The sequence below is a fragment of the Entelurus aequoreus genome, linkage group LG08, assembly GCF_033978785.1.
Source record: "Entelurus aequoreus isolate RoL-2023_Sb linkage group LG08, RoL_Eaeq_v1.1, whole genome shotgun sequence".
Classification (NCBI taxonomy): Eukaryota; Metazoa; Chordata; class Actinopteri; order Syngnathiformes; family Syngnathidae; genus Entelurus; species Entelurus aequoreus.
The window spans coordinates 54,679,382-54,689,828 of NC_084738.1; the positions used below are offsets into that span (position 1 = coordinate 54,679,382).

Here is a 10,447-nt window from a genome sequence, read left to right on the forward strand (position 1 = left end):
TACTTCCGGTACAGGCAAGGCTTTTTTTTATCAGCGACCAAAATTTGCGAACTTTATCGTCGATGTTCTCTACTAAATCCTTTCAGCAAAAATATGGCAATATCGCAAAATGATCAAGTATGACACATAGAATGGATCTGCTATCCCCGTTTAAATAAAAAAAAAAATCATTTCAGTAGGCCTTTAATGTACCCTAAGATTTGTTGTTAAAATAAAGCCAACAATGCAATTTTTTGTGGTTCCCTTTATTTAGAAAAGCATCGAAAAGTATCAAAATAATTTTAGTACCTGTACCGGTACCAAAATGTTGTTATCGGGACAACACTAGTACAGACTGGTTTCACTTGCCTCTGATTAGTGTTCGGCACACTCACCTCTGCCGGGCACTAATTCGAGAGTTACTTTATTCCCGTTGTTCGCCACACTCAGTCTGACTTACATGCAACAAGTTACGTCGTTTACCCTTTGGATCCCTGAGCTAAGCGTTGCCTTATGCTTTTCTTGTTAGCTATTCCGTTAGCTCCCCATGCTATAGGCACGCTTGCTTTGTTTGTTTGTTCCTGCTTGTTTATGGACATTAAATAATTTACTTACCTGTACCTTGCCTTCTGAGTTTTCCGTCTGCATCATGGGAGAACGATCCACGCAGTAAAATGCGTGACACCCTGCTCTCGAACAGCGAAACACTTTAGCCATAAAGCAGCAGTTTCCAAACATACTGAAATATCCTCCGGACTATAAGAGTACTTTTTTCCTTGAATTTGAACCTTGCGGTGCATAAAACGAAGCAGCTAATTTCTGGATTTTTGTTCCTCGTTAATGCCAATATTCAATAGTTTGCATTATTGTCCGTGCTATGGCGCCATCCTTTGGACGAGTTTTCTCACTGCAGGTATTGCGGGTTGAAAATGTGCTTCCTGTTTTGATGCCATATATATTTATACTCAAGACGATAAATGCTTTAAAGTGTAATATCGAAAATTATCGGTATCGGTTTCAACCTCCCGATTTTCCCGGGAGACTCCCGAATTTCAGTGCCCCACCCGAAAATCTTCCGTGGCAACCATTCTCCCGATTTCCACCCGGACAACATCATTGGGGGCGTGCCTTAAAGGCACTCCTTTAGCGTCCTCTACAACCTGTCATCACATCCGCTTTCCCTCCATACAAACAGCGTGCCGGCCCAGTCACATAATATATGCGGCTTTTCACATAAATGAATGCAAGGCATATTTGATCAACAGCCATACAGGTCACACTGAGGGTAGCCGTATAAACAACTTTAACACTGTTACAAATATGCGCCACACTGTGAACCCACACCAAACAAGAATGACAAACACTTCAATGCTGAAGAAACAAGTCCATGTCAGAAAACCAACCAATTTAGCTGAACTGCACACATTTTGTCAAAAGGAGTGGTCAAAAATTCAACCAGAAGGTTGCCAGAAGCTTGTGCATGGCTACCAAAAGCGCCTTATTGCAGTGAAACTTGCCAAGGAACATGTAACCAAATATTAACATTGCTGTATGTATACTTTTGACCCAGCAGATTTGGTCACATTTTCAGTAGGCCCATAATAAATTAATAAAATAACCAAACTTCATGAATGTTTTTTGTGAGCAACAAGTGTGTGCTCCAATCACTCTTTCACAATAAAATAAGAGTTGTAGGAAGACAGCCATGACATTATGTTCTTTACAAGTGTATGTAAAACTTTTGATCGTGTCTGTATATATATATATATATATATATATATATATATATATATATATATATATATATATATATATATATATATATATATATATATATATATATATATATATATATATATATATATATGTATATATATATATTTATATATATATATATATATATATATATATATATATATATATATATATATATATATGCATATATATATGTATATATGTATGTATATTACTATATATATATATATGCATATATATATATATATATATGTATATTACTATATATATTGTAGTAGAATTTCTGACCTTTGACCTATAGTTCATGTCTGTCAAAAATGTATGCTCATTTTGATTTCTCTTCCTCCTCTGTGGGACAAAAGTGAACCTTAAGTCGTGCCAACCTGTCTAGTGAATGTGTTGACTGTCTAAAAGATTCGAGTTGTTATGGAACAGATAGGGAAAATAAAACAAGACATTGACGCACTAACAAGAGAGATAAGAAAGGGATAAAGCCAAACGAAGAGAGTGTTTTGGGCACCATCTTCTTTTTCATGGTGACGGGCGCGCCCGGGGGGGAAACTTTCTGTGTGGTAGACAACTCAACCCAACCATTGTACCATTTGATTATGAGTAAAATAAAACTCTTGTGTTAAATCTACTTTGGTTCTCATTGACAACCTGGACTTTCCACTACAAAATTGGCGTCACGAACTAGGATGGTCCAGAACTCTGCAAGTCAACATCCGCTCCCGGCTTCTCTCTCAGGCAGACAACGCTTGCACGCGCGCATCTAATAAAAGGTAAGCTATTTTGCTTATTGTGTAAAAGTTGTCTGTCTGAAGAGAAACGGGATCGGTAAGATAAAAACTGAATTTTTTTTTCATAAAAGATAGTTCTCCAAAAACAACCTAGACTGAGGCATGTGTTGGTTGGTTTGAGTTGTATTATATGTGATCATTTGTCTGTGTGTTTGTTGAAAACTTGTAATCTCTTGTTTTTAACAAATGGGGATTGTTGATAGAATTTTGGTGGTTTGGAGTGTAGAAGCATAGACGATGTGAGACGAAAAATTTCTTTTCTGCAAGTACATGGTTAGCCGGAGTTGGACACAGCGAAATTTAAGGCAAGGTTGGCTAAACTGATGTGACATTTGGCCCACACAAATTTATGACGTCTATGAAGGTCCTACGTATCTGTCTATGTGGAAGCTGCAGCCGGGTAAAAAGCCTGATATAAGGTGATCGTTCAGTGACTCCGGTAAAGGAGATCAACTGAGCCAAGTTGTCACGAATTTGGAAATTTGCTGCAGTATAGATGGATAGAGTAAGGGCTCCATATGGTAGAGCCTTGGTGAAACTATATGGACTGACCAGACACGATGTACTGTAGAAATTGAAGGGTGATTCCTGGTAATTCTACAGCGCCTTAGGCTGTTATCCGTGTTGGTCAGGAAGGAAAAGCAGGATTTGCTCCGCTGAATGGGTTAATCGCCATTATATGAGTAAGAATGACCTGCGTGTGTGTGTTATGAGACGGCCGATTCCACAAAAGCACGCGTGCATTAGTTGTTTATATTGGTCCGGACCAGGGGGGAGTGTTTTGTGGGATAAAAATGTGTGTTTTTAAATTTATATATATATATCTGCGTATTTTAATAACTTTTGTGTAGCACCTGGTTTCTTATCTGTTTTAATTCTCCCACATGCTTTTGTGAGAGTTCCCTAACGCTTTTTTCGCACCCACGCTGATCTGCAAGAGCTGGGAAATTGTTGGTTATGTGTGTGCGTGTGAGAAAATAGACAAAGTTATGTACAGAAAACACATGAGTGAATGATCCATCCATATAATTATTTTCTTTCGCTTATCAAGAGGTTGGATCGCGGAGGCAGCAGCCTAAGCAGGGAGGCTCCCCCTCGTGGGCGCTGCGAGCGAATTCCAGTCATTTGAATTTTTTTTTAACTATACTGGTGATTGTGACTGTGCGATATTACAGTTGTTTTACACACTGAGATTTTGAGTACGGGAAAAAAGGCTCTTGCTCGCTGGTAAATTCTCTGTGTGTGAGTGACTGTGTGACGCATATAAAAAAAAAAAGCTGGGAGACATTTTGAGATAAGAGTGTGTGCGTGTGACGAGGCTGTGTGAATGACAGCTGCGTGAGGCATTAGTTCGAAGAGGAGTGACACATAGCATTGAGCTAGGTTAGCATTGTGTTAGCATAGCATTGGGCTAGGTTAGCAAAAGTTTGCTTACTGAGGCATAGTAAGGCTAAGTTAGCATCTAGCTTGGCATTACTAAGTGTGGTTGAACAGTTATTCTCGGTCTGTAGAGTGTGCTAGTAGTAGGTGCTTGCTAAGTCCAGTAAAATAATAGATATATGGAAAATTACACGTTTAATTATCAATAAATAAATACGGATTGTGGGACATTGAAACATTGTTTAATTCATCATTCATTTATATGTCTAGTATATTTTTTTTGGTACAGCCTTGTTGCTTATCTGATCCATCCAGTTTCTGTGTGGAAGTTGAGACAAACACACACGCACGAACATCATAGATTAGGACACATTGTAACTTTGAATTAATAGTTATACAACAAATAAATTAATAATATTGAATTTAAATTTGATAAAGATAAATTGATCATACATTGACATTTTAATTTTTTTTAGGAATAAACACACAATAAAATAAAAGTTAAATTTATATTCTAATACATCTAAAGGCTTTTGTGAAACATGTAGTCTGAAGAAGTACAGATAAGAGCCACTCAGCGCCATTGTCAAAACAAAACGTAGCGAAGCGTTAAACAAATTCTAATCAGAAGGAAGACAGACCAGAATATGAGAACTTAAGTAAACAGACAGCAAGTAAACCAGAAATAATAATGTAAATAAATAACAAAGAAAGCAAATTTCTATGTGACATTGGTGCATGTAGAATTACAAATATAGAATAAAACTAAATGGAAATAACTGTCTGCAAGATGAGCATGACGTCATGAATTGTGCTCGGGTTAGTAATAGATAGATAGATAGACAGATAAAACGTTATTGATTCCTTCAGGAGAGTTCCCTTTGGAAGAAGAACTAAAAAGTAAACAGTAACTAATAAGGGTATAAATGGAAACAAAATAGATTTTATTAAAAGAGAAACTAGGCGTTAACGACCATGATATAAAAAAAAAAGTATTGCACTGTTATTGTTTTGCATTCCCTGTCATCCTAGCCCCCCAAAGAGGAGTTGTACAGTGTAATGATGTATGAGACAAAGGATTTTTCATAGGCTAAACCAGTAGTTCTCAAATGAGGGTATGGTGTTTCCGCCCGGACAAAAAAGGGAGGTACTTGAAGGTATGCCAAGGGGTACCTGAGATTTTAAATATTTTAAAATGCAGACAATAAAAATAAACACAGTACGGACGTTAAAAGTTAAAAGATTAAAAGATTTAGCTGAAAGATAAGGAGAAACGTGAATAAAAACATTCCTTTGTTTTGGAGAGTATCACGCACAGCAGGAGGTCAGAGTGCAAGCATGACAGCTTGCTCGCGCCTACTGATAGACAAATGATAGGTTAAATTAACTTATACATAATCTTTAAGTGAATTAAAAGGGTACTTAAATACACATGAAGTAGTACGTATAATCTTTGAATTAAGGTTATTGATTAGCAATTAATGGGATAGTTAAGACTGTAATTTAAAAAAAAAAAAAAAAAAAAAACGTGATATGCAAAATTGAACTAACCGAGAGGATATGAAAACGATGGGTGTACATGTTTTGAGTTCCAAATTCTGGAGGAAAAAACCTCAACAAAACGTAAAACCATTCAGACGGACTTGGGTGGTAGCCACGGTTGTGCTAGGTCAAGCGAGGGTGGAAAGGATGTGCAGCCGGGGGACTGCTAGCTTCTCTGAACAAGACAAGCTCCAAGGTGTAGCCAGAACATGCTCACAAAAAATACAGGTGTGACAGCAGGACGAACAGCAGGATACAAACAGACCCCTGCTGGACATAAGTGTCAACGGACAATGTTCAACACAATCTTTGAAGCATTCCTTTGTGGTCAACCTGCACACACCTTGTAATGACCTGCTTACGAACTGTGCCCTGACAATTCAATACTGCACAGAAGGAACTTCCTGATGTTGCCTGACAGCACGACATCAGCTGACAACTACTGGGGACGCCTCCCAGGAATGAGTGGAAGACGGGGACTGCTCCAACTGTCCTAGCACTGGCTGACTGAGGTGCGTCCGTGTGTCCTGCCACCCAAACCGCCAAAGTGTATGATCACCAATTACACGACTCATAATAGGAGCCTTTTGACTCTTATATATGGTGGGACTCAAGGTATGGCCGCTCATGTGAACTATCCTAACAACAATTAGAATGGTATAAGATGGACAACTAATGACCCACATTGTTCCCTCTGTCCTGCCTACGAAACCAAAAATGTAGGTCAAATGATAAAACAGGGCGTAGCTGCCGCTGATTGAACCGATACGCAAATCAATTATTTCGGTTGTCTGTTAAAAACATAGCTATTGGTTGCAATTTGGACATTTCTGCTGTAGGCTACAAAGAGCTAGCAGCTACACAACAGCTGAGCTAAAACAAAATTTAAGCATATCAAATATTTATAGTTGTTTATTACATACACAAAGTCGCAGAGAGACAGAAGTCTGTAGAAAGTATTCAGTAACAAATGTGTCCACATTATTAAACTTTCTACCACAGGAAACATACTGAACAAATACAGCAGTTACTGTCAGACTCTAATCCGGATTACCGTGACTATCAGAGACATGGTTAAAACCCACAACACCTTTACGTTCTAATTAATGTCCCGGGGGACAAGATTACAGAAAAGACAGATCGAGTGACAAAGGGGGGAGGAATTATGATTTATGAAAGGGAAAACATTAAAAGTAGATCAATTTGAGTATGTTGAAATTAAAATCACATTTTCCTCAGAAATGTATTTCAAGGTAATTGTAGTATACCGACCGACCACAGCTAAAGACAATTTTTCTTGATTCATTTTCAGACATCCTCAAACAGCATAGTATGACAGAAGTAACGTCATGGAGGACGTTAATCTGGACTGGTTAAATAAGACGCGTAGAAAGAAACTTAAGGATATTATAAACGGCTTCTATATGATACAAATGAAAGCAGCCCTACTAGAATTACAATTGGATGACAAAAATTAAAGAGAACATCTGTAAATACACAAATACAAAACCAGAAAGAAGAGTGTAAAATAAAAATACCATTGGATTCTAATAAAGACATCGGGACTCAGCTCTCATAAGAGCAATTATAACAGGTCTAAATACAGATCGTATGATTTAAAAGTTTGGAGGAACAAAAGTTACAATGTTTATGCGAAAGTCTAAGGCTGACTTTCACTTAGAATTAATTAAAGCTGCAAAAAGGAACAATAGAGAGTTATGGAAAACCAGATACAAACTTACGGAAAGAGAGCAAATAAGAAACAACACTATAACATTAAATATCAATGGCGCTACTATCGCAGACAGTCTGGACATAAGTGGTAATTTTGATGAACATTTCATCCAGTCTGTACAAACCCTGAATAAAAAATCCCTCAAAATCAGTGCAAATAATTGTCATTTATTCAGGATGGACTAATTTTAGAATTAACAAATGAAACAAACTTAAACAAAATCTTCACTGCATTATCAGACTCACGATCTAGAGATATATATATGGGTTGGACACTATCTTCCTAAAAACATATATTGTATTATTGCTCGTATAACAACGATTGATAAATAAATATAACGGAAAACACTTTACCTACCACGTCGAGAAACTGCTACTATAATTAAATCCATAAAGCAGGAAATAAAGAAGACCAGAACATGTACAGACCAATTAGCCTTCTCCACGTTATAACAAAAGGAATAGAAAATTTGAAATTAAAAAAGTGGCTTGGAGCAATCAAGGCTGCTCACACGGTCAATAAGAGGGGCATTATGTTGACACATCAACTTAATGAGTATTATATTTATCTATGAGAGCATTTTTGTTGTAAATTGTGAGGTATGGCTGTTAAAATCTTGGTTGTTTTTACGAATGATGACAGATGTGAACAAGAGCATGTATTGTCTTTGTGTGATGATGTAAATAAGGTGTGGTTGTATTGTATGGTAAGTATGTGTCCATGAAGGGGCATTTGGTGACTTTTCTTATAATTGAATACATGCTACAGTATGATTATTTTTGATTAATTATTGATTATTATGAATGTATATATTTATTATGATTAATTAGTGTCATAATTTTATTGCTTGATTTGTGGATCCCCTTAATTTAGGTAGCCAGGGACTACAGATGGAAAGTAGCTATTTAGATATAATCTAGTACAGAACATATCTGTTTCTGAACTTAATGTTTCTGTGCATTGTCCCATCATAGATAGACTAAATTAAATACAACTATTTAGTGAATTATTGAGGCCACAATAATTCACTAGGTGTTGTAAAATATCAAAGTACTATTGCAAAAGCGAACAGTGACCTCAAACATGACCTGTCCTCCGCCTCTGTTCTTGCTGCGCTTGACTATCAGCTGTCTTTTCTTTTTCTTGGATGTTTCTGAAACTACTAATACTACTACTACTACTACTATTACTATTACTACGACTAACACTGTCCCTGTGAGAGGGACAGAGGGGGGAGGTGAGTTTGGATTGGGTCAAGTTTGAGCGTGTTGAGGTTTTATTTAATCGATATGATCAATCCGGTGCAAGGATAAAGGAACGTAATGATTTAGATTGACAATTGCAGTGGTTGGCGGAAGCAACCCCACCCTCAAAGGAGGGTGCCAATTCAGTAATTAAATGTTTTGTGAATGATCTAATATCCCGACATGGTTTCCCCAAAAAGATTAGGTCAAACAACGGCACCTATTTTAAGAAAAGAGGTTAATCTTCTTCAGTCACAAGATCAGCACTTCTCAGGACCAGCAGCTTCCTAGGAAGGTGGAAAGACCATGAGACCAAAATGGTAAGTTTGCAAAATGTAGAATTTGTGTGCCAGTTCTTCTGTGCAGATTTGAGGATGAAAGCAGCCACTCCAGATTCCCTTGCACTCGCTAAGAGGGGCACGGTCAAAGCCGATCCAGGACCAACACCCGATACCTGACTGGAAGGAACCGAGAGGAGAGACAACACCTTGCCAGCGATGACGAGAACAACTAAGGTTGCCAGCCAATGTGTCCACCGGGACTCCAGCAGCTGTGGAAAGAAGTGTCGGGAGTGCCGAAGCAGCGAGGAGGCCTGAAGCAAGCCGAGGGCCTGGACCAAAGCCCCACGCCCCATACTCTGCCCCAGCCTTCCCCAAAGCCCCCACAGCTCCAACTCTACCTGAGTTTTCCCCAATTTCGGCCAGCACGCACATGCCACTGAACAGTCTGCCCAATGGACTGAACCACACCCCAAGAACAGACAGAGACAGACTGTTTGAGTGGATCTCTTTCTTCACCAGGGCAGCCGAAAGCCCAACGAGGTGTCGGCAGGCCACCAGCCTGAGGCACCACCGAGCCATCTATACGAGCACTAATCGAACATGGACTCATACGAAATTCAGTTGTGTGTACAAAATCAATTGGTAACTACATTCATTGCAAATGCCGGGAAAAATAATAATGCAACAGCTTACAGTCATAAGTCTATATTAATTCTAAACCAGATCTTGTTTGATTCATTATTAATGTGAAAATACATCTTGAATAAGCATATATATATTCATCTAATTATGTTCATGATCAAAGTATTTTGGTATTATGTTACTAACTCAAAGGGTAGGCCACTAATTGTGTTCTGTGAGATGGTTTTACTGCAGGCTGGTAACAGCGATCGCTCTGAAGGAGGGTCATAGACGGAATTTTTGCCTCGTATAAAAACATTGAGGTTTTTGCCTCTATCTGCGGTAGAGATTTAATTTAGTGGTCTATATCAGAAATTGTTTTGGTCCAGGGTCTTAAGACCCTGGAAGGCGGGTATGTAGTAGAATTTCTGACCTTTGACCTATAGTTCATGTCTGTCAAAAATGTATGCTCATTTTGATTTCTCTTCCTCTTCTGTGGGACAAAAGTGAACCTTAAGTCGTGCCAACCTGTCTAGTGAATGTGTTGACTGTCTAAAAGATTCGAGTTGTTATGGAACAGATAGGGAAAACAAAACAAGACATTGACGCACTAACAAGAGAGATAAGAAAGGGATAAAGCCAAACGAAGAGAGTGTTTTGGGCACCATCTTCTTTTTCATGGTGACGGGCGCGCCCGGGGGGGAAACTTTCTGTGTGCTAGACAACTCAACCCAACCATTGTACCATTTGATTATGAGTAAAATAAAACTCTTGTGTTAAATCTACTTTGGTTCTCATTGACAACCTGGACTTTCCACTACAATATATATATATATATATATATATATATATATATATATATATATATATATATATATATATATATATATATATATATATATATATATATATATATATATATATATATATATATATATATATACATACATATATAATATATATATATATATATATATATATATATATATATATATATATATATATATATATATATATATATGTAGGTTTTTTTACATATACTATATTTTACATATTTTTATATATATATATATATATATATATATATATATATATATATATATATATATA

General features: G+C 37.2%; 1 long non-coding RNA gene across 1 annotated transcript; it reads left to right on the top strand.

The window, feature by feature from the left end:
* Positions 1–2,122: 2,122 nt before the first annotated feature.
* Positions 2,123–10,137, top strand: LOC133656040 (uncharacterized). Its single transcript, XR_009827088.1, has 3 exons — positions 2,123–2,516; positions 5,851–5,968; positions 8,688–10,137. It is a non-coding gene; the product is annotated as an uncharacterized LOC133656040 (long non-coding RNA).
* Positions 10,138–10,447: the final 310 nt, after the last annotated feature.